Genomic DNA, 24,955 nt, shown 5'->3' on the forward strand with positions numbered 1-24,955 from the left:
CGAGCTGGGCACTGACGCACACCAACGACTGACCGCCCTCCCCAAGCGGGAGACTCAAGACCGCGGCAGAGACCCAGTGCTTCCTGTTGTTCCAGAAGAAGCCCACCAGCTTCTTCTGTATCTTGGCGACAAATGCAGGGGACGGGGTCAAAGTGAGTTGGTGTAGGTGAGGGAGGAGGAGCTCAGCGGGAACAAAAGGCGGGACGTTTGAAATGATGACCCTCTGCGCGGTGGCCTCGAGAGGGTCCACCGGCAGGAACGCCCCGCCCACCGTGTGCCCCTTTTCAATGGCCAGGGACACCGCTCGCTCCGACCCCAGGAAGAATACAGCCTTCCCAGACATCTTGGAGGCTGCAACAATGGCCGAGGGGCTGACTACCCCAGCCATCGCCCGCACGCACTCCTCGATGCTCATTGTGGGGTGAGTGTAGCTCTTGACCCCGTGTTTCTTGGTAATTAGTCTGAATGGTGGCAGGGCAGCGGGTGGCGCAGGAGTTGCCGTGGAAGCGGTTGCCACCTGCGCATAAGTCTTAGCTGGCCCTGCCACCGGCGTGGATGGGGTCGCCATCACGGGGTCCCTTTAAGGGCTACACCCACCCCAAAGTCACATGCTTTAATGGTCTTAAATTGGCCTCGTTTGAAGGTATGAGCAGAGGAGCTCTGAAAGAGGCACACCTCTCCCCTAGTTGGCAATTGGGGAGGGGCCTTGCTCCCTCTGCTCAGTTGTCTTGATTGTTTTTTTTAAAAAAGAAATTAGGAGGAAAGGGCTCTCAGAGAGAGAGGGGAGAGACAGAGAGAGAGAGATAGAGTGAGGGGTTGGGAAGGAGGGAAGCTGCGAGGGCAGGTCTCCCCTCACAGCAGTGGGTGGGATTTTCTTTGGGTGCACTCCCCAGATAGCAAAAAAACACAGTCTTTGTAGAGTGGTCTTCGGGTGGGGGGAGAAGATGTCTTCAGCTGGGGTAGCTGGAGCCACCCAGGCACACACTCCCAACGATGTTTAATAGGGTGCTTAAAGATTCTTCAGCCAGGTAGCTCCAGCTATCCCAGGCTAGGCAATGGGGGAGGGGTGCTTCAGTGGTGTGTGGGGCCTAGTTGTAAGCAAGACCCCCACACACACTTCCACACACACACACCCCCCGCGATGTTTCGGCCCTCAAGTTATCTTCTTTCCTCCCCCCACCGATACAACAAAGTCTTTTGGGGAATGCACCAAAACACACCCACCTGTCGAAGATTGCAGAAACGACTCTCCCTCCTTCCACACTGGATGGTGTTTCCTCAGGTTGTACTTTTTTTCCCCTCTCTCCAACTCTTTGTAGTTGTAATAAATAATAAATTTTCAGCTCTCCACCTCTCCCTCTGGAGGTTGAATGGGTAGTAAGCCAGCCCTTCCCTCCTCTTCCTGGGCTGGTCTCAGGGCTCTCAAAGGCCTTCCAGACAGGAACAAAAGCAGTAGCTCCTTCCCTCACTGCTCCAGGCTCCAACTGAATAGGCCACGCCTCCAAAGCTCCACCATTGGTCCTTGTGCATGAAACACTTTTTGGGAGTAAATAAAAAACATTAAACCGTGCCCCCCCGATCTGGGGGAAACACCAAACATTTACAGGCCCTTTTATTTTTTTGTGGTATTTTTTGGGGTTTTTTTTGGCACAAAAAACATATTTTTTCTCCAAGTGCCCCCTATAAAAGGGGAGGGGGACACTAAAAGCACCGGCAATTAAAACAAATTAATTTAAAAACATAAAATCAATTTAAAATTTGGTTGCCGGGCGTGATGATGCACTCCAGTCCCTCCGGTGCCCACCTCTCGCGGAAGGCCGCGAGCGTACCGGTGGACACCGCGTGCTCCATCTCCAAGGACACCCTGGACTGGATGTATGCGCGGAAGAGAGGCAGGCAGTCTGGCTGAACGACCCCCTCGACCGCCCGCTGCCTGGACCGGCTGATGGCCCCCTTGGCCGTGCCCAGGAGCAGTCCTACGAGGAGGCCCTCGGACCTACCCGCTCCCCTCCGCACAGGGTGCCCGAAGATCAGGAGTGTGGGACTGAAATGCAGCCAGAATTTCAGGAGCAGCCCCTTTAAATAACAGAACAGGGGCTGCAACCTCGCGCACTCAATAAAAACATGGAACACGGACTCCTCCAGACCGCAGAAATTGCAGGCGGCCTGGGAGTCCGTGAACCGGCTTAAAAATTTGTTGCACGGCACTGCTCCGTGCACCACCCTCCAGGCCAAGTCCCCGATGAATAGTGGGAGGACTCCCGCATAGAGTGCCCTCCATCGGGGACCCCCGACTCCTCCGGACAGCAAGATGGTACGCCATGGCGTGTCTGGACGGCCGGCGAGGATGGCAAAGTTGAGAGTGTGCAGGAGCAGCCCGTACAGGAAATCCCTCCGCGCGGAACTGAAAGGCACGGAGGGGATTTCCCCGAGGCGGCTCAAGTTGTGAGGCGCCGGCCCCCGAGGGAGGTTCCGGGGTTTGGCGCCGATGAGGAATTCCGTCCGGACGGGGGTCAGTTCGGACGGGATCTCCCCACGTGCTTGAGCCTCCTCGATGCACCTAACAGAGTCAGGGCCCAGAGCTGTTTTTAGCGACTCGATGGCTTCGGCCGCGCGGCGGACGTTGGCTGAATTTAGACGCCGCGCCAGCGTGCCTGGCGCCATCCAGCCCGCTCCTCCGCCATCGAGCAGGTCCCTGACCCTGGTCACCTCACCAGCCACAGCCCTCTCTTCCGACCGCCACATAAAACCTCGGTCGTGGAGGTATGGTTTCCCGAGCAGCGGCTCCTGCAAGACAGCCGCCACTCCAGCCGGCGGAGAGCTGCGCTTGGTGGAGACTTTGTTCCAGAACCTGATGAGTTCCTTGTAAAAGACAGGCAGTTCCTGGAGGGCGGTCCTGACACCCCCCAAGTTCACAAACAGGAGCTGCGTGTCGTAATTGAGGTCGCGCTGCTGGCGGAAGAAATACGTCGCCAGAGCACACCACCTAGGAGGGGGCTCAACGTAATGGTATCTCTGCAGGGTCTGAAGATGGAAAGTCGCGAGCTGGGCGCTGACGCACACCAACGACTGACCGCCCTCCTCAAGCGGGAGACTAAAGACCGCGGCAGAGACCCAGTGCTTCCTGTTGTTCCAGAAGAAGTCCACCAGCTTCTTCTGTATATTGGCGACAAACGCAGGGGGAGGGGTCAAAGTGACCAGCCAGTACCACAACATTGCGGCCACCAGCTGGTTTATGACAAGCACTCGACCCCTGTAGGACAGCACTCGGAGCAGTCCTGTTCAGCGCCCTAGTGAGCGGCGACCTTGGCCTCCAGCTCCTGCCAGTTCGCCGGCCAGGCTTCCTCGTCGGGGCTAAGGTAGACTCCCAGATAGAGGAGATGGGTCGTGCGACAGGCAAAAGGCCTGAGCTCCTCCGGCAGGGAGTCCACCCGCCACTGACCCACCAGGAGTCCGGAACACTTCTCCCAGTTGATCCTGGCGGAGGACGCGGCCGAGTAAATCACCTGGCACTCACGCATCCTCCGCAGGTCAGCGGGATCCTCTACCGCGAGGAGCACGTCATCGGCGTAAGCTGAGAGGACGACCTCCACGCCCGGCCCTTGCAGAGCCAGTCCCGTCAACCTCGTCCGCAGGAGGCGCAGGAAAGGCTCCACGCAGATGGCATATAACTGGCCGGACATGGGGCATCCCTGGCGCACCCCTCTCCTAAAGCGAAGGGGCGCCATCAAGGACCAGTTAACCTTAATCAGACACTCCGCGGCGGCGTACAAAAGTCGGATCCGGGCGACGAAATGCATCCCGAACCCGAAAGCGCGCAGAGTTCCGAGCAGATAGGCGTGATCCACCCTGTCGAACGCCTTCTCTTGGTCGAGAGATAGGAAGGCGACCGACAGACCAGCCTCCTGGGAACGATGGATGAGGTCCCGGACCAGATGGATGTTGTCGTGGATTGTCCGGCTCGGGACCGTGTAGGACTGGTCGGGGTGGATCATGTGGTCCAGCACGGCACCAAGGCGAGCAGACATCGCCCTGGCGAAGATTTTGTAGTCCGTGCTGAGGAGGGAGACCGGGCGCCAGTACTTAAGGAGGCGGAGATCGCCCTTCTTAGGCAGCAGGACGATGACTGCCCTGCGCCAAGAGAGGGGCATCTCCCCGGTCGCCAGACTTTCCCCCAGGACCCGCGCGTAGTCGCTCCCCAGGACGTCCCAGAACGCCCTGTGCAACTCCACGGTCAGCCCGCCCAGCCCCGGGGATTTTCCCCTCGAGAGCCGGTCGAGGGCACCGGTCAGCTCCGCCAGGCTTAGCGGAGCTTCCAAATTTTCACCGCCCTCCGGGCTGACTTTCGGCAAGTCCTCCCACAAAACTCTGCGCGCTTCCTCGCTGGACGGATCCGGAGAGAACAGAGCCCCGTAATATTCACGGGCCCTGTTGTTGACGCCCTCCGGATCCGAGACGAGAGAGCCGTCGTCGGCCAGCAGCGTCAAGAGCTGCTTACGTACACTCTACCTTTTTTCCAGCGAGTAGAAGAAGGGGGAGCCGCGGTCCAGATCCCGCAGGAACCGGATCCGCGACCTCACGAACGCGCCTCGGGACCCGACGAGCTGCAGGTCCTTCAGCGCGGCCTTCTTAGCTTCATACACCGTCCGCAGGGCCGGGTCCTGGACGACTTGACCGAGATGGGCTTCCAGGACGAGCACCTCTTTTTCTAGGCGCCCGACCCTGGCCGCCCGCCTCTTGGTCGACCCCATCGCGTAATCTTGACAGAAGACGCGGGCGTGAGCCTTGCCCACGTCCCACCATAGCCTCAAGGAGGGGAAGCCCCCCTGCTTCCTTCTCCAGTCGGCCCAGAATCGACGGAACGAGTCCTGGAACCGCACGTCCTCCAGCAGCCGGTTGTTAAAGTGCCAGTACGCGGACCCCGTCCTCGCGCAGAGCGAAGCGAGCTCCGCCCACACCAGGTGGTGGTCCGAACACGGCACCGGCCGCATGGAGGCCGCCGGGACGCAGGAAACGTACGCCCGAGACACGTAAAGGCGGTCGACTCTGGACCATCCTACTCCAGGCCTCACCCAAGTAAAGGCGCTGGAGTCGGGGTGGAGATTTCGCCAGACGTCCACCAAGTCGAAGGACCCGACCAGGTCCCTCAACTTCTCGATCACCGTCATGCTCTGCGGGGCACCGGAGCGGTCCCTTGCCTCGAGGGTGCAGTTAAAATCCCCCCCGAGGACAATGCAGTCGCCGACGTCGACGGAGCCAAGAAGAGCGGACACTTCTTCGAAGAAGCGCGCTTGCTGCGGGCCGGGCTGAGAGGCGTTCACGTTCACGAGATGGAGCGGCACGTCCCTCGGGTGAACCGTTACGTGCAGCAAGCGGCCTGGCACGGGCTCCTCGACCCCCAAGATCTCCGGCTGAAAATGCGGGCCCAGCAAGATGGCCACCCCACTAGAAGTGGCGGTGAGGTGGCTCATGCGGACCTCTCCTTGCCATTCCAGGAGCCACGTGGCTTCGTCTCCTGGAACGGTGTGGGTTTCTTGCAGGAAGCACACCGCATATTTCCGCTCCTGCAGGAGCGAAAAATTGTCAAATCTACGGCGTGCCCCTCTGCCGCCGTTGATGTTGAGGCTGGCTATGGTTATCTTCATGGCAAAAGCATAGTGCAACCTCTACCTTAACCTATTGTGGGGGAGGGAGCGGAGTCTTTTGTTGACCTCCACTCCCTCCGCAGCCCAGCGAGGAGTCCCTCGAGCTCGCGCTGCTCAAGGTATTGCGCCTTTGTCAAGGACCCGCCCGCGGCCATGGTTTTAGCGGCGGCGCGGACGGAAGCGATGAGCAGCCCTGGCTCGGACCATCTTTCCAGGGCCAGATGGGCTCGGTTGCGGCGACCCTGGCTCTCGACCAAAAAGTCCTGGAGATCCTCTACGGGAATGAGGGGGGACTCAGCGGCGGGCACGAGGAGATCCACCGCCTCACTGGCGATGGACTCGAGATCTTCACCCGCGTCCTCCACCGAGTCCCCGTCCTCCTCCGGGAGGTCGCCGCTAGCAGCCGGCCCGTCGACCACACGAGGTACGGCAAACAGCCCGGCCGCTCCGTCCGGCCCTGGCTCTGCCCCGATCCCACCCCTAGGATCGTCGGCAGAGGAGTCCCCACTGGGCTCTTTTAGAATTGGTGCTGGGTCGGGAAGCGACAGCGGAAGGGGTTCCTCCTCCGCCCCAGGAACCGGGGAACACAGAGAAACCTGGTCAAAGAACTGTACCAGGTCCTCCAAGTCCACCAGCCCCAAAGTAGGGGGCGAGGGTTGTTGTTCTTCCCCTTCCCCGCCACCACCCCCCGGCCCAGCGTGTACAGATTCATTAAAATCGCTAATACTTTGTATTTCTGCCGGGTCGAGCAAGTCCCGGGGGAAGTTGGATATTGGGTGGGCGGGCTTGGGTTCGGCCTTTTCGGCCCCGCCCGCCTCAGTCCCCGTGACGCTCGACCCGGTGGCAACGCATTCCTCCGCCGGCCCCACGCCCCCCACGACAGGCAGATCTTTCACACCATCCCCGGGAGGCAGCGGCTGGGCAGCCTCGACTGCCTCACCCTCCCCGGGGAGAGATTCCTCGCGCCTATGGCGCAGTTTGGAGGCGCCGGTGGGGGACGCGGGACACGCGGCGGGCACCGACTCCTCCGCGGAGGGATGTTGTTCCCCCCCCCGCCTCATTGGAGTGGCGCCTCCTTTTGTTCCTGGGGGTGCGCGGAGTCAGGGAGACCTCCATGTCTGCCGAGGCCTCCCGCTCCACACCCCCCTTTTTCTTGTCCTGCCCGCGCCCGAGCCTCTCTGTGATACTGGTCAAGGGCCCGGGCACGGGCTCAGGGCACCCCGCGCTCGCCGGTGACGGGGTTGGGCCGAGCGCGGTAAACGGATTATCTGCCGCACCGAGGGGACCCGCCTCTAGATGTTTTGTCTTCTTCCGCGCCTTCTTTCCGGTCGGACGCTCTCCCTCCCCCCCACCGGAGGCCGTGAAAACAAAGGCCCTCGACGATGCCCGCGCACCCACGGCTCCCGGCACGCGGACGCTACTAGGGGGAGGGGTGGCGGCGGCGCCAGACTTGGCCGCCTTCGGTGGTTTGGCGGCTTTGGAGGCATGGCACCGCACGCCGTCCGACGTCCAGAAGACGCGGTAGGCATTCCCCTCGTGCACCACATTAAAATTGCCCTCTGTTGTCTCCTCCCGCGCCAGCCGGACAAAGAGCTGGCGGCGGAAGGAGAACACATGGCGCAGGCTGTTCTCCCTGAGGCCGAGCGGTATGGGATTGATCCCCGACCTTACCTCCCCCAGTTGGTGTAGGTGAGGGAGGAGGAGCTCAGCGGGAACAAAGGGCGGGACGTTCGATAGAATGACCCTCTGCGCGGTGGCCTCGAGAGGGTCTACCGGCAGGAACGCCCCGCCCACCGTGAGCCCCTTTTCAATGGCCAGGGACACCGCTCGCTCCGACCCCAGGAAGAACACGGCCTTCCCAGACATCTTGGAGGCTGCGACAATGGCCGAGGGGCCGACTACCCCAGCCATCGCCCGCACGCACTCCTCAATGCTCATTGTGGGGTGAGTGTAGCTTTTGACCCCGTTTTTCTTTGTAATGAGTCTGAAAGGTGGCAGGGCAGCAGGTGGCACAGGGGGTGCCGTAGATGTGGACGCCGCCTGCGCATATGTCCTTGCTGGCCCTGCCACCGGCGTGGATGGGGTCGCCATCACGGGGTCCCTTTAAGGGCTACACCCACCCCAAAGTCACAGGCCTTAATGGTCTTAATTGGCCTCGTTTCAATGTATGAGCAGAGGAGCTCTGAAAGAGGCACACCTCTCCCCTAGTTGGCAATTGGGGAGGGGACTTGCTCCCTCTGCTCAGTTGTTTTAATTGTTTTTTTATTAAAAAATTAGGAGGAAGGGCTCTCAGAGAGAGAGGGGAGAGACAGAGAGAGAGAGATAGAGTGAGGTGGGGTGGGAAAGAGGAAGCTGCGAGGGCAGGTCTCCCCTCACAGCGATGGGTGGGTGCACTCCCCAGATGGCAAAACAAAACACAGTCTTTGGGGTGGTCTTCGGGTGGGGGGAGAAGATGTCTTCACCTGGGGCAGCTGGAGCCACACAGGCACACACTCCTAACGATGTTAACCAGGGTAATCAATAGTTATCAGCCTGTTAGCTCCAGCTATCCCAGGCTAGGCAATGGGGGAGGGGTGCTGCAATGGTATGTGGGGCCTAGTTGTAAGCAAGACCCCCACAAACGTAGGTCCCCTGCAGTCAGAATCAGGGGAAGTCATAACGGGGAACAAAGAAATGGCGGACCAATTGAACAAGTACTTTGGTTCGGTATTTACTGAGGAGGACACAAACAACCTTCCGGATATAAAAGGGGTCGGAGTGTCTAGTAAGGAGGAGGAACTGAGGGAAATCCTTATTAGTCGGGAAATTGTGTTGGGGAAATTGATGGGATTGAAGGCCGATAAATCCCCAGGGCCTGATGGACTGCATCCCAGAGTACTTAAGGAGGTGGCCTTGGAAATAGTGGATGCATTGACAGTCATTTTCCAACATTCCATTGACTCTGGATCAGTTCCTATGGAGTGGAGGGTAGCCAATGTTACCCCACTTTTTAAAAAAGGAGGGAGAGAGAAAACAGGGAATTACAGACCGGTCAGCCTGACATCGGTTGTGGGTAAAGTGATGGAATCAATTATTAAGGATGTCATCGCAGTGCATTTGGAAAGAGGTAATATGATAGGTCCAAGTCAGCATGGATTTGTGAAAGGGAAATCATGCTTGACAAATCTTCTGGAATTTTTTGAGGATGTTTCCAGTTGAGTGGACAAGGGAGAACCAGTTGATGTGGTATATTTGGACTTTCAGAAGGCTTTCGACAAGGTCCCACACAAGAGATTAATGTGCAAAGTTAAAGCACATGGGATTGGGGGTAGTGTACTGACATGGATTGAGAACTGGTTGTCAGACAGGAAGCAAAGAGTAGGAGTAAATGGGGACTTTTCAGAATGGCAGGCAGTGACTAGTGGGGTACCGCAAGGTTCTGTGCTGGGGCCCCAGCTGTTCACACTGTACATTTATGATTTAGACGAGGGGATTAAATGTAGTATCTCCAAATTTGCGGATGACACTAAGTTGGGTGGCAGTGTGAGCTGCAAGGAGGATTCTATGAGGCTGCAGAGCGACTTGGATAGGTTAGGTGAGTGGGCAAATGCATGGCAGATGAAGTATAATGTGGATAAATGTGAGGTTATCCACTTTGGTGGTAAAAACAGAGAGACAGACTATTATCTGAATGGTGACAGATTAGGAAAAGGGCAGGTGCAAAGAGACCTGGGTGTCATGGTACATCAGTCATTGAAGGTTGGCATGCAGGTACAGCAGGCGGTTAAGAAAGCATGTTGGCCTTCATAGCGAGGGGATTTGAGTACAAGGGCAGGGAGGTGTTGCTACAATTGTACAGGGCCTTGGTGAGGCCACACCTGGAGTATTGTGTACAGTTTTGGTCTCCTAACCTGAGGAAGGACATTCTTGCTATTGAGGGAGTGCAGCGAAGGTTCACCAGACTGATTCCCGGGATGGTGGGACTGACCTATCAAGAAAGACTGGATCAACTGGGCTTGTATTCACTGGAGTTCAGAAGAATGAGAGGGGACCTCATAGAAACGTTTAAAATTCTGACGGGGTTAGACAGGTTAGATGCAGGAAGAATGTTCCCAATGTTGGGGAAGTCCAGAACCAGGGGACACAGTCTAAGGATAAGGGGGAAGCCATTTAGGACCGAGATGAGGAGGAATTTCTTCACCCAGAGAGTGGTGAACCTGTGGAATTCTCTACCACAGAAAGTTGTTGAGGCCAATTCACTAAATATATTCAAAAAGGAGTTAGATGAAGTCCTTACTACTAGGGGAATCAAGGGGTATGGTGAGAAAGCAGGAATGGGGTACTGAAGTTGCATGTTCAACCATGAACTCATTGAATGGCGGTGCAGGCTAGAAGGGCCGAATGGCCTACTCCTGCACCTATTTTCTATGTTTCTATGTTTCTGTGTTTCACACTTCCACACACACACACCCCCCGCGATGTTTCGGCCCTCGAAAGGTCTTCTTTCCTCCCCCCACCAATGAAACAATGTCTTTCGGGGAATGCACCAACACCCACCTGTAGAATATTGCAGAATCTCCCTCCTTCCACACAGGTTGTTGTTTTTTCCCCCTCTCTCCAACTCTCTGTAGTTGTAGTAAATAATAAATGTTTCTGCGCTCCTCCTCTCCCTCCGGATGTTGAATGGGCAGCAAACCAGCCCTTCCCTCCTATTTCTGGGCTGTTCTCAGGGCTCACTCAAGGCCTTCCAAACAGGAGCAAAGCAGGTAGCTCCTTCTCTCTCTGCAGCTCAGCTCCAACTGATTAGGCCATGCCTCCAAAGCTCCACCATTGGTCCTTGTGCATGAAACTCTTTTGGAGTTTACCTGAAAAAACATTAACATTAATCCGTGCCCCCGACCTGGATGACACACCAGACATTTACAAGGCCCTTTTTTTTCCTTTTTTTTTGTGTTTTTCTTTTTTTTTGGGGGGTTTTTTTGGGCACTAATATCACATTTTTTTTCCTTCCAGTGCCCCCTATAAAAGGGGAGGGGGACACTAAAAGCACCGGCAATTAAAACAAATTAACCTTTAAAACGTAAAATCAAATTAAAATTTGGTTGCCGGGCGTGATGATGCACTCCAGTCTCTCCGGTGCCCACCTCTCGCGGAAGGCCGCGAGCGTACCGGTGGACACCGCGTGCTCCATCTCCAAGGACACCCTGGACCGGATATAAGAGCGGAAGAGAGGCAGGCAGTCAGGTTGAATGACCCCCTCGACCGCCCGCTGCCTGGACCGGCTGATGGCACCCTTGGCTGTGCCCAGGAGCAGTCCTACGAGGAGGCCCTCGGACCTACCCGCTCCCCTCCGCACAGGGTGCCCAAAGATCAGGAGAGTGGGACTGAAGTGCAGCCAGAATTTCAGGAGCAGCCCCTTTAAATAATAAAACGGGGCTGCAACCTCGTGCACTCAATAAAAACATGGAACACGGACTCCTCCAGACTGCAGAAATTGCAGGCGGCCTGGGAGTCCGTGAACCGGCTTAAAAATTTGTTGCACGGCACTGCTCCGTGCACCACCCTCCAGGCCAAGTCCCCGATGAATAGTGGGAGGACTCCCGCATAGAGTGCCCTCCATCGGGGACCCCCGCCTCCTCCGGACGGCAAGATGGTACGCCATGGCGTGTCCGGACGGCCGGCGAGGATGGCAAAGTTGAGAGTGTGCAAGAGCAGCCCATACAGGAAACCCCTCCGCGCGGAACTGAAAGGCACGGAGGGGATTTCCCCGAGGCGGCTCAAGTTGTGAGGCGCCGGCCCCCGAGGGAGGTTCCGGGGTTTGGCGCCGATGAGGAATTCCGTCCGGACGGGGGTCAGTTCGGACGGGATCTCCCCACGTGCTTGAGTCTCCTTGATGCACCTAACAGAGTCAGGGCCCAAAGCTGTTTTTAGCGACTCGATGGCTTCGGCCGCGCGGCAGACGTTGGCTGAATTTAGGCACCGCGCCAGCATGCCTGGCGCCATCCAGCCCGCTCCTCCGCCATCGAGCAGGTCCCTGACCCTGGTCACCTCACCAGCCACAGCCCTCTCTTCCGACCGCCACATAAAACCTCGGTCGTGGTCCTTGTGCATGAATCCCAAAAAAAAGTTAGTTTGCAGGTGCAGCAGGTAATCAGGAAGGCGAATGGAATGTTGACCTTCATTGCGAGAGGGATGGAGTACAAAAGCAGGGAGCTCCTGCTGCATCTGTACAGGGTATTGGTGAGGCCACACCTGGAGTACTGCGTGCAGTTTTGGTCACCTTACTTAAGGAAGGATATACTAACCTTGGAGGGGGTACAGAGACGATTCACTCGGCTGATTCCAGAGATGAGGAGGTTACCTTATGATGATAGATTGAGTAGACTGGGTCTTTACTCGTTGGAGTTCAGAAGGATGAGGGGTGATCTTATAGAAACATTTAAAATAATGAAAGGGATAGACAAGATAGAGGCAGAGAGGTTGTTTCCACTGGTAGGGGAGACTAGAACTAGGGGGCACAGCCTCAAAAATACGGGGCAGCCAATTTAAAACCGAATTGAGAAGGAATTTCTTCTCCCAGAGGGTTGTGAATCTGTGGAATTCTCTGCCCAAGGAAGCAGTTGAGGCTCCTATAAAAGGCCCAACAGTTGGGGAGCGGCAGCGTCGAGAAGGAGGCCAGCTGGAGCAGCTGCAGCAGGGAGAAAAGGCAAAAAAGAAGTAGGAAGAAATTGAAGGGTGACATCACAGCCAAGGGGTTAAGTGATTGGCTGGTGATTGGTGAGTAGTTTTTCTTTTTCTTTTCCTTTATCCGGAGGTAACCTTTATCATTGTTGCCAAATTAAGTTAATTTAAGGGTTAAGTCATGGCAGGAGAGCCCAGACACGTGTCATTCTCCTCCTGTGCTATGTGGAAACTCAGGGACGCTTCCAGTGTCCCTGACGACGACATGTGCAGGAAGTGTATCCTGCTGCAGCTCCTGACAGACCGCATTGCAGCACTGGAGCTGCGCATGGATTCACTCTGGAACATCCGCGATGCTGAGGATATCGTGAATAGCACATTTAGTGAGTTGGTCACACCGCAGGCAAAGGTTACAAAGGCAGAGAGAGAATGGGTGACCAGCAGGAAGAGCAGTGGAAGGAAGGTAATTCAGGGGTCCCCTGAGGTCATGCCCTTGCAAAACAGATACACCGTTTTGGGTACTGTTGGGGGAGATAACTCATCAGGGGAGGGCAGCAGCAGACAAGTTCATGACACCATGGGTGGCTCTGCTGCACAGGAGGGCAGGAAAAAGAGTGGGAGAGCTATAGTGGTAGGGATTTTTATTGTAAGGGGAATAGATAGGCGTTTCTGCGGTCACAATTGAGACTCCAGGATGGTATGTTACCTCCCTAGTGCAAGGGTCAAGGATGTCTTGGAGCGGCTGCAGGACATTTGGGGGAGGGTGAACAGCCAGTTGTCATGGTGCTTATAGGTACCAACGATATAGGTAAAAAATGGGATGAGGTCCTACAAGCTGAATTTAGGGAGTTAGGAATTAAATTAAAAAACAGGACCTCAAAGGTAGTAATCTCAGGATTACTACCAGTGCCACATGCTAGTCAGAGTAGAAATAGCAGGACAGCTAAGATGAATATGTGGCTTGAGGAGTGGTGCAGGAGGGAGGGCTACAAATTCCTGGGACATTGGAACCGGTTCTGCGGGAGGTGGGACCAGAGCAAACCGGATGGTCTGCACCTGGGCAGGACCGGAACCAATGCCCTGGGGGGGGGTTAGCTAGTGCTGTTGGGGAGGGGTTAAACTAATATGGCAGGGGGATGGGAACCTATGCAGGAAGAGAGAGGGAAGCAAAATGAGCGCAGAAGCAAAAGATAGAAAGAAGAAAAGTAAAAGTGGAGGGCAGAGAAACCCAAGGCAAAAATCAAAAAGGGCCACATTACATCAAAATTCTAAAGAGATAAAGTATATTAAAAAGACAAGCCTGGAGGCTCTGTGCCTCAATGCGAGGAGTATTCGTAATAAGATGGACGAATTAACTGCGCAGACAGCTGTTAACGAATATGATATAATTGGGATTGCGGATACATGGCTCCAGGGTGACCAAGGCTGGGAACTCAACATCCAGGGGTATTCAACATTCAGGAAGGATAGACATAAAGGAAAAGGAGGTGGGGTAGCATTGCTGGTTAAAGAGAAAATTAACGCAATAGTAAGGAAGGACATTTGCTTGGATGATGTAGAATCTGTATGTGTAGAGCTGCGGAATACCAAAGGGCAGAAAACGATAGTGGGAGTTGTGTACAGACCATCAAACTGTAGTAGTGAGGTTGGGGACAGCCTCAAACAAGAAATTAGAGATGCATGGAATAAAGGTACAGCAGTTATCATGGGCGACTTTAATCTACATACAGATTGGGCAAACCAGACTGGTTGCAATATAGTGGAGAAGGATTTCCTGGGGTGTATTAGGGATGGTTTTCTAGACCAATATGTCGAGGAACAAGCTAGAGGGCTGGCCATCCTAGACTGCGTTATGTGTAATGAGAAAGGACTAATTAGCAATCTTCTTGTGCGAGGCCCCTTGGGGAAGAGTGACCATAATATGGTAGAATTCTTTATTAAGATGGAGAATGACACAGTTAATTCAAAGACTAGGGTCCTGAACTTAAGAAAAGGTAACTTCGATGGTATGAGACGTGAATTGGCTCGATTGGAGTGGCGAATGATACTTAAAGGGTTGACGGTGGATAGGCAATGGCAGACATTTAAATATCACATGGATGAACTTCAACAGTTGTACATCCCTGTCTGGAGTAAAAATAAAACGGGGAAGGTGGCTCAACCGTGGCTAAGAAGGGAAATTAAGGATAGTGTTAAATCCAAGGAGGAGGCATATAAATTGATCAGAAAAAGCAGCAAACCTGAGGACTGGAACAACTTTTGAATCCGGCAGAGGAGGACACAGTGTTTAATTAGGAGGGGGATAATAGAGTATGAGAGGAAGCTTGCTGGGAACATAAAAACTGACTGCAAAAGTTTCTATAGATATGTGAAGAGAAAGAGATTAGTGAAGATAAACGTAGGTCCCTTGCAGTCAGATTCAGGTGAATTTATAATGGGGAACAGAGAAATTGCAGACCAATTGAACAAATACTTTGGCACTGTCTTCACGAAGGAAGACACGAATAACCTTCCAGAAATACTATGGGACCAAAGGTCTAGCGAGAAGGAAGAACTGAAGGAAATCCTTTTTAGCCAGGAAATTGTGTTAGGTAAATTGATGGGATTGAAGGCCGATAAATCTCCAGGACCTGCTAGTCTGCATCCCAGAGTACTTAAGGAAGTGGCCCTAGAAATAGTGGATGCATTGGTGATCATTTTCCAACAGCCTATTGACTCTGGATCAGTTCCTATGGACTGGAAGGTAGCTAATGTAACACCACTTTGCAAAAAAGGAGGGAGAGAGAAAACGGGGAATTATAGACCGGTTAGCCTGACATCAGTAGTGGGGAAAATGTTGGAATCAATTATTAAAGATGAAATAGCAGCGCATTTGGAAAGCAGTGACAGGATCGGTCCAAGTCAGCATGGATTTGTGAAAGGGAAATCATGCTTGACAAATCTTCTAGAATTTTTTGAGGATATAACTAGTAGAGTGGACAAGGGAGAACCAGTGGATGTGGTGTATTTGGACTTTCAAAAGGCTTTTGATAATGCACAAGAGATTAGTGTGCAAAATTAAAGCACACAGCATTGGGGGTAATGTATTGAAGTGGATCGAGAACGGGTTGGCAGACAGGAAGCAGAGAGTCGGGATAAATGGATCCTTTTCAGAATGGAAGGCAGTGACTAGTGGGGTGCCGCAGGGCTCAGTGCTGGGACCCCAGCTATTTACAATATACATTAATAATTTAGATGAAGGAATTAAGTGTAATATCTCAAAGTTTGCAAATGACACTAAGCTGGGTGGCGGTGTGAGCTGTGGGGAGGATGCTAAGAGGCTGCAGGGTGACTTGGACAGGTTAGGTGAATGGGCAAATACATGGCAGATGCAGTATAATGTGGATAAATGTGAGGTTATCCACTTTGGTGGCAAAAACACGAAGGCAGAATATTATCTGAATGGCGGCAGATTAGGAAAAGGGGAGGTGCAACGAGACCTGGGTGTCATGGTTCATCAGTCATTGAAAGTTGGCATACAGGTACAGGAGGCGGTGAAGAAGGCAAATGGCACATTGGCCTTCATAGCTAGGGGATTTGAGTATAGGAGCAGGGAGGTATTACTGCAGTTGTACAGGGCCTTGGTGAGGCCTCACCTGGAATATTGTGTTCAGTTTTGGTCTCCTAATCTGAGGAAGGACGTTCTTGCTATTGAGCGAGTGCAGCGAAGGTTCACCAGACTGATTCCCGGGATGGCAGGACTGACATATGTGTAGAGACTGGATCGACTGGGCCTGTATTCACTGGATTTTAGAAGAATGTGAAGGGATCTCATAGAAACATGTAAAATTCTGACGGAACTGGATAGGCTAGATGCAGGAAGAATGTTCCCGATGTTGGGGAAGTCCAGAACCAGGGGTCACAGTCTAAGGATAAGGGGTAGGCCATTTAGGACCGAGATGAGGAGAAACATCTTCACTCAGAGAGTTGTGAACCTGTGGAATTCTCTACCGCAGAGAGTTGTTGATGTCAGTTTGTAAGATATATTCAAGAGTGAGTTAGATATGGCCCTGATGGCTAAAGGGATCAAGGGGTATGGAGAGAAAGCAGGAAAGGGGTACTGAGGTGAATGATCAGCCATGATCATATTGAATGGTGGTGCAGCCTCGAAGTGCCGAATGGCCTACTCCTGGACCTATTTTCTATGTTTCTATGTTTCTAAATTGGCTTGGGTTTTTATCTGGTTTTTGCCTCTCCCAGGAGATCACATGGCTCCGGTTGGAGTGGAGTGTAGAATATTTTAGTATAAGGGGTGTCGCAGTTGTGGTGAGGCAGACTGGTTGGGTTGGGTGCTCTTTGCCTTTCTGTCATTGCTCATAGGTTTATGTATAACCTTTAGGGCTGCTGACCAAGGGCTGTGTGGCTCTTTGTCGACCGGCGCGGACACGATGGGCCGAAATGGCCTCCTTCTGCGCTGTAGATTTCTATGTTTCTATGTTTCAAGGACACCCTCAAAGCCTCCCTGATAAAGTGCAACATCCCCACCAACACCTGGGAGTCCCTGGCCAAAGACCACCCTAAGTGGAGGTAGTGCATCCGGGAGGGCGCTGAGCTCATCGAGTCTTATCGCCGAAAGCAGCAACCAAGTGCAGGCAGCGGAAGCAGCGTGCGGAAAACTAGTCCCACCCACTCTTTCCTTCAACGACTGTCTGTCCCACCTGTGACAGAGACTGTAATTCCCGTATTGGATCGTACAGTCACCTGTGAACTCATTTTTAGAGTGGAAGCGATTTCGAGGGACTGCCTATAATGTGCGAGCACACCTTGCCCTGCAGTGGCAGTGCCCATTATCGGACTTTATTCAATTTTAGGCCTTGATTAGATTCTCCCCATAACCTTCAAACTAAGATTATGCAACCTGTCCTCATAATTGAACCCTTATAGCCCCGGTATCATTCTGATGAATCTGTGCTGCACCCCCTCCAAGGCCAATCTACTGTTCCTGAGAATCAGTGCCCAGAATAGAACACAGTACTCCAGATGGGGTCTGACCAATTCTCTGTATAACTGAAGCATAGCTTCCTTACTTTTGAATTATGGCCTGATGAAGTAAATGGCAATATTCCATTGGCCTTTTTGATTACTTTTTGTAGCTGTCCACTAGTCTATGGTGAGTTGTGTACAGGGACACCTAAATCCTTCCTCCTTAGCTCCCAGTCTCTCACCATGAAGAACATTTTCAGATTTGTATTTCTTGGACTCAAGTTCATGACTTCACACTTATCCGCATTGAACTCTATCAGCCACCGTTTTGCCCACTCATTTCGTCTGCCTAGTTCCATTCGTAACTTTCTTAGGAGATGTAATCGAAAACCTGGCCAAAAATATGGTTCTTAAGATAGTTTTTTAAGGTAGAGAAATATATAGAGTGGTGGACATGTTTAGGCAAGGAATTCCAGAAAGTGGAGTAAAGCTCTAGCACCAATACTGGGATGAAGGGCGTGGGGATGCACAGAAGACTTAGAATGAGAGGATCAATATCTGAGCAGGGGATGTAAGGCTGGAGGCAGTGGCAAAGGTAGGATGGAGTGATTCAAAGATGAGGACATGGGTTGAGAAATGTGATTTCCGCCTGCAATGGGCACCAAGTCAGTGTAGCGGCCGAACTGCCCACCCATTTTCACTGGCGAGAAGCCCGAAGCCAATTTGGGTTTGGGCCAGATTTAACTGCCATTGGCAAGCTGTGAGTGCCATGTGGGCAAATTACTGCAGCTTGCTATTTGTGGGAGGGCAAGGAATCGACTGTAGGTCAAGTCCAGCGTGGGTGATGGGGGGGTGGGGGCGGTGGAGGAATGGGGAGCGGCCATCATTGGGGTCTGCAAATGGGTCGGCAGCAGACTGGAGTTTTTCTGTAGGTCCTGGAGGAACAGTCCTGCATTTCCCGGCCCATAAAGAATAAAAACTCAAAATGCCCAGTCTCTGGGGGTCCATTTATCACAAGGGCTGGTACAATTAGGTGCCTGTTTCAGGCGGGTGTGCTGCTCACTTATTTATAGCCCTGTCAGAATTTTGCATCAGGCGAGCCTTGGGCAACTGCTGTTTACCCGTTTTTCCGGCACAAAACAGCAGCCTCAAGTTGAAATATTACCCCAGTGCATTGAGGAATTGGGAACCAATATAGGCCAGTGAGGTTCGAGGTGATTCAAGAATGGGTTTTATTGCAGAGCAGATAAGATTTGGATCAATTGCAATTTATGGAGTAACATTGCCATGTGAATAAAATGAAAGGATGGGAGGTGGTTTCAGTTACTAATAAATACTGGTCTGTTTGAGTTAGACTTGAGTTAGATATCTGTGGTCCCAAAGATAAGAAGGCTTGACCTATCTTTCAGGATACAAAAACATTTATCTTTAAAAGGGCAACACACAATCTAATCAAATGTGACCAAATGGAACATTTGGCCACATTCAAAAGTTACTAGCACACACTGTAAAGGCTTTCCTCTTTGTCTTCATAAATATCAAGAAACTTTGTGTTTTTGCCATACAGCAATATTGCCAATCCCCAAAGTATGAAATGTGAAAACATGTCCCATTTTCATTTACCATTTCTTTTTGCAATTTCCATACTGCTTTTCCTTGAATAGTGCCACTGACGTCATTTATTTTAAGCAAATCATGCCCTCACCACATGCTTGTTTTAATATAGCCACCTGCTTTTCAATTTTTTATAACACAGCCACCTGCATGCTTTTTATGTTTTAAAAAAAAATAAATCAAGAGGTTATTTCTAATTTAACAAATAAATAACAGCCACCTTTCATGTTTTACTGTCAACTACATGAAAACTCTGATGAGAGGGAATGTGTGCGATGATCTGGTAGAATGATCAGAAGGCCCCTGGAAGACTCTGGTGGGAGGCCAGGTGTCAAACAGCAGAGGACAGGAGGGCACTCTAAAAAGCTGATATTCTAACAGCTAAACTTTAACTTTGGCAAGCTGTGTGTGAGTGGTGACCAAGCAGACTCTGGCTACCCTGTGGAAATTTGTTTCAACCTGATTTCAGACCTGCAATAGGTGGCGAGCTGGGAGCGCACGCCAGATGCCAAAAGCTTGAGACTCACTTGAAACTGGGCCTCCGGCTTCATCAGGATTTGTCGGGGAGCAGCGGCAACGATTGGGGTGTCCAGAGTTCCATGAGGTTGAAATGAGGTCCTAGGAAGAGTGGAGAGGTGATCAGGAGGGAGGGAGAGGGGCTGATTGAGAGCGAGGGGGGACGATCAGGAGGGAGGGGAGGGTATTGGAAGAATGATGGTCTTCAGGGCTACTGTGAAGTTGGGAGGAGCACTCCTGTGTCAACCCTGGCTCTACATTCTGGTAAGCATTTACCAATAGACCCTTTACCAATATGGTGGCCAGTGCATTGCTAGTGCAGAATGCGTGTCCACCCCCACTATATTGGTGCATGTTTTTATCTGTAAAATGTGCTGCTGTCAACTAATTTCTAGCCCAAGGTGCCAGGGAGTGGCAGAAATCAAGTACATTGACATCTCAAATAAATGAGATTGAAGCTGAGGCCTGTGGGAGGACAGACTGCAAAGGGAGGTGGCAAGCAGAAAGTAATCCAGATAGCTTTAGGCTCTCTGTTCAGCCAGTCTACAGAGATTTCCCTCAAAGATTGAGCTAAAGACGAGCCCATTTTGATTATTTTCTCAGGAAAGTACCGGAGAAGTGTCTTCACAGCACAGGTTAAACACAGCTCCATCTAAAGCAGCTAAACATTGTGTGGTTCATTTTCATTTTTACGTGTAAGTCAGTTCTAATTTATTTTACACTGCTTTCAGATCCGCTTGAATGTCAAGTACAAAGAGTGCTCAATTTTCTTTTTAACCTCATTTGTAACTCCAAGCACAAACTCAGATGGATGGTGATGGGAGGGGGCAGGTGGGCGGCCGTTAGGAATTCAGAAAGCTTTTGAAGAGCTTTAAAGGCATCTTAACTCATCAGCAATCTTTGCCCAGGCTAAAGGGGCAGGGAATTAAGAAATGACAAACACGTTCAAGGGAAAGGGAGTCCAATGTACAGGGATGAGTATGAAGAAAGTGACGGCACAGCTTAACACACGGCCACCTGAAGTTAAAGTTCTGCTGAATGAGATAGTTGTGAGGAGAGTTACACCACTGTCCCAGTCCATAGCATCTTCCCAATTGTCAGCATTGCAGCATATCTGCAAAAAAGCACAGACAAGTTTCAGGCCACAGCTAAGTGTTACTGTCCATGTACATGTACAAGCATTTTGCTGCATGGTAGCTTCAGGTGTCCTCATAGCAGATGACACAGCTTGGCATCTGCCCCTCTGGTGACCCAGTCCTGAAAAGGCAAGTTCCAATGGTCATTCCCAGGTAGGTTTGCCAGGAACCGCAGATATCGGTGGTTGGTGGCACCTTGGCAGATGTAACCAAACAGACAATGCTGGGTCCTGATCATCAGTGCAGGCCTTCTTTCCAGCAATGCCATATAAAGCATGGCATGCAGTGATTGAGGTGCTTTGGAAGAACCTTATAGCAGAATGGCGATGCCATTTTAGTGAGGGATTCTGTTGGTGCAGTCTCCTTTTCGAAGGGGAGTCTACACAATCAGATAGTCTGCTGAAGTGAGGTATGTTAGTTTTTTCTACAGCTGTGTGAGTGCGGGTGCCAGTAGGAGAGCATGGAGCGCCTATTGGGCATCTCTCCACAGCTCCTCTGCTTCCTCCAAACACTTCATTCAGAGGATCCCTATTTATTGGCGCCATCCTTCAGAAGGGTCTTTAAAAGTCCTAAGACACTTATCATTTGTGGAACTTTTATCAGCCCTCCTGCCTGCAAGTCTGTTACAGGCCGTGCCAAGTTTCCATGGATGTGCAGGGGAGTTGGCATTCAGTATGCCTGTGGGACAGAAAACGGCAAGGTGCCACTCCCTATCCTCTTTTACATAATCGAATGAAACTCCTGCTTACTTTGGAAGGCAGCTTCATGTGCCAGCCCCAACTCGGGCCTGACTAGCAGATACAATGAAGCCCAAAACCAACTAGTTTGCCTCTGCTGTCCTGCTTGTACTCCAAATCAGAGCGCAAAGAAGACAAAAGTTAGTGCCCCTACTTCAGACTACCGTAATACAACAACATAATACAACAAAACTTGCATCTAGCTAACGCCCTTAAAGTAGTAAAACATCCCAAGACACTTCAGGGATGGAGTCTATGTCTAGGAAACGGAGTTTGTGGCGGGGACTAAAGACAATGGCTTTGGTCTTCACAATATTTAATTGGAGGACAATACTGGATTATGGACAAGCAGCGTGACAAATCAGAGATGGTGGAGGGGTCGAGAGAGGTGGTAGTGAAGTAGAGATGGGTGTCGTCAACGTACATATGCAAACTAACATTGTTTTCAGATGATGTCGCTAAGGGGCAGCAGGTAGATGAGAAATAGGAGGGAATCGAATAGATTTTGGGGAAATCCAGAGTTAATGGTGTGGGAGCAGTGCAGGTGAGTCTCTGGCTGCGGCTAGATAGATAGGAATGGAACCAGGTGAGTGCAGTCCCACCCAGCGAGACGACGGTGGAGAGGCGTTGGAGAAGGATGGAGTGGTCCACCGTGTCAAAGGCTGCAGACTGGTTAAGGATGAAGAGGGATAGTTTACCATGGTCACAGTCACATAGGATGTTATTTGTGACTTTGATAAAGGCCATTTCAGTGCAGTAGCAGTGGCGGAAAACTGTTGGCGGGGCTCAAACATGGAGCTGTGGGAAAGATGGGCATGGATTTGGGAAGCGACAACATGCTGAAAGGACTTTGGAGAGGAAAGGAACGTTGGAGATGGGGCAGTAATTTGCAAGGATGGCAGGATCAAGAGTGGGTTTTTTGAGGAGGGGTTGATGACAGCAGATTTGAAGAGGAGAGGAAGGTACTTACAGAGAGGGAACCATTAACAATATCCATAAACAACATCATAGGAGATAAACTAGTTAAATTAATTTTTTGTGAACATTTCAAGTGGCCTTGAAGATGGTTTGAAATGTCAGCTTTTGCAAGAGAATCCTGTGATCTGGCTCTCCTGCAAAATCCCCACCCAAATCCATGGTGCTGCCTACATGACTCTCTGTACTCAACAGGATATTGCATGTCTGCCTTTACTCAAAGCAGTTGTGTAATGCCCATTTACATTCTCAGTTGATTTCAGTGCACTGGCAGCAATAAATGAAACAATTACATTTTATGACCACAAATCTTCCCAGTGCCTGGAAGGTGTGTACAGAACATTAAAAAAAGACTTTCCTTAATGTAAAACTTTTCACATGCTCAGCACATCCCACAGCATTGCAAGCCAATGAATTAGTTTTGAAGTGTCATATATCAAAACAGAAGAGTCCATTTGTGCCCAGCAAGGTCTCACAATAATAACGAGATAAATTAGCAGTTAATCTGTTTGTGCTGGTGTTGGTTGAGAAAGAAAAAAGAAAGACTTGTATTTATATAGCACCTTTCATGACCATCAGACGTCTCAAAGCGCTTTACAGCCAATGAAGTACTCTTGGAGGATAGTCACTGTTCTAACATGTGAAATGTGACAACTAATTTGCACACAGCAAGCTCCCATAAACAGCAATGACCAGATCATCTGTTTTTGTTATGATGATTGAGGGATAAATATTGGCCAGGACACTGGGGATAACTTGAGCCTCGGTTTTAAAATTTCATTAAAAAATTAGCACCTCTGACAATGCAGCACTCACTCTGTTTAGAGTAGGTGTTCAAGTCCTGGGCTTGAACCTATAATATTCTGGTGCCGATTTTCATCAAGGCCTCCACCCGCCCAAGTGTTGGCCAAAGTGCCGCCGATGGCCGCCGAGGTACCAGACGGCACTTTGGGAGGGATATTCATTGCCGAGATCGGCAGGCGGCAAATGGACGATGTACGCCACAAATCTGGGCGGCAACGGGCAGGAGGTCCCATTCTCAGTGGCAGAGGTGCTTGTTGCCCAAATGCCACCGAGGATGGAGTCAGGCCCACGAAGGGTCGAAGACCTGAAAAAAAACCAACAGCAAAAATAAAAAAAAATCTGAAGACCTTCAGGGGACCCCATCCAGGTAAGTCGCTGTTGAAAAAAAATATTAAAATGTTCACTTACTTTTTTTCCAGGTTTTTCATACTCACCGTTGGGGATAGACCAGCCTCCAGCCAACGGTCCACCTCTGTTCTGCCGCCGAGTCCCGCCGACTCCCGCCCACAGGAATCTCGATCAGCGGGAGCTCAGTTGCGCCACTCGGCCGTCCACTGACGTCAGCGGGCGGTTCCCGGCGGCTCTCCTCTCCCGCCCGCTCCAGGCCACCCCGAAAGTGGCACTGGGCGGATCTTCAGAAGGAATGTCGGTGGCGGTGGGCGGCAGTCGGCGGCAGCGGACGGTAAGGTGCTGCAAATCAGCCCTTCTAACTCCAAGTTAGGAGGAGTGCTACAACTGAGTCAAACTAGCTTAAAATACCACAGCAAGTGGCACTGCTGCCTCTGGAGAATCCTTGGAAAACTAATTCCTGAGATGGTTCCTGGTTCCTCCTGTGATAACTGTGCTGTCGTATTTATTTACACTGATACTGCAACGTCAGGGCAAGCTCAAGCAGCAGATCTGTAAATACAATGGGAACATCAGAATCTAACAGCAGAATCAGCAAGTACCAGGCTCACTTAAGTTGTAGCAATTACACTTTGATATTTTTGGGTAACAGGAACGAATGAAAAATCAAATCATCAGTGTGAATTAAAATCTTTCCCTTATTTAAACGAACATGTTTAGGGCCGAAATTGCCCTGTTCTGCGCCTCCCTCTGTTTTCGCCAGGGGAGTGGGGCAGGATGGGGGGCCCTACCGGCTACCGTGAGGTTGTGTGGGAGTTAGTAGAGCCACAAATATGGCAGTGTGGCTCCCCGCTAGTAGCACCCCTGGCCACCGCGCCTCCGCTGATGATGTAATCGCTGTGCATGGCAACCCCTTTCCATCCCGCGGTGACCCTTTCTGCCCCATGGCAGAAATTGGCCAGCATCTCACGGGTCGCAAACCAAGCCGACCTCCGCTCTCGGGATGGAAGTTAAAGGGGCGGTGCGCTGCACCACGCGCTGCCGTTTATTTTCTTCAGCCGACTCACCGGTCGGCCCGTGCTCCATCGTGTGGTCTGTGCCACAATCGTGCAGCCCGAAACTCCATTTCTTTTGTGTCCACGGCACAACACAGCCCTGGTGGCCATTCAGCATAATGTTTACGTTGCTTGTAAATGGAGACTTTAATTACCTTTGACCTTCCTACAAGATACTGAATGAGAGTTTTTTGTTAATACCTTTTAACATTCCAGCAGTTGTGAGTAATGGGAGTCTTGCTTTGTTAAAGTGATGCAGAACCAGTTATCCAAGAGTATTTTGCTTTAGTAAATCCAATTAAGTGTTTGAACTCGAGTATCGGAGCTCAAACCCAGTGTTGCACTGAACCTTGACTACTCTTTTGAGCATGTGCAGTGAACTTGTGTGTTGTCCCTGTTAATCAATCAAACCAATTCATTGTGGGATTAGTCCTTTGTGAATTGAACTCAGCTCTGCGGCATACAGCATAAAAATACATGGCCTAGCTCACACATACATGAAA

Source organism: Pristiophorus japonicus, chromosome 1, assembly GCF_044704955.1.
Source record: "Pristiophorus japonicus isolate sPriJap1 chromosome 1, sPriJap1.hap1, whole genome shotgun sequence".
NCBI lineage: Eukaryota > Metazoa > Chordata > Chondrichthyes > Pristiophoridae > Pristiophorus > Pristiophorus japonicus.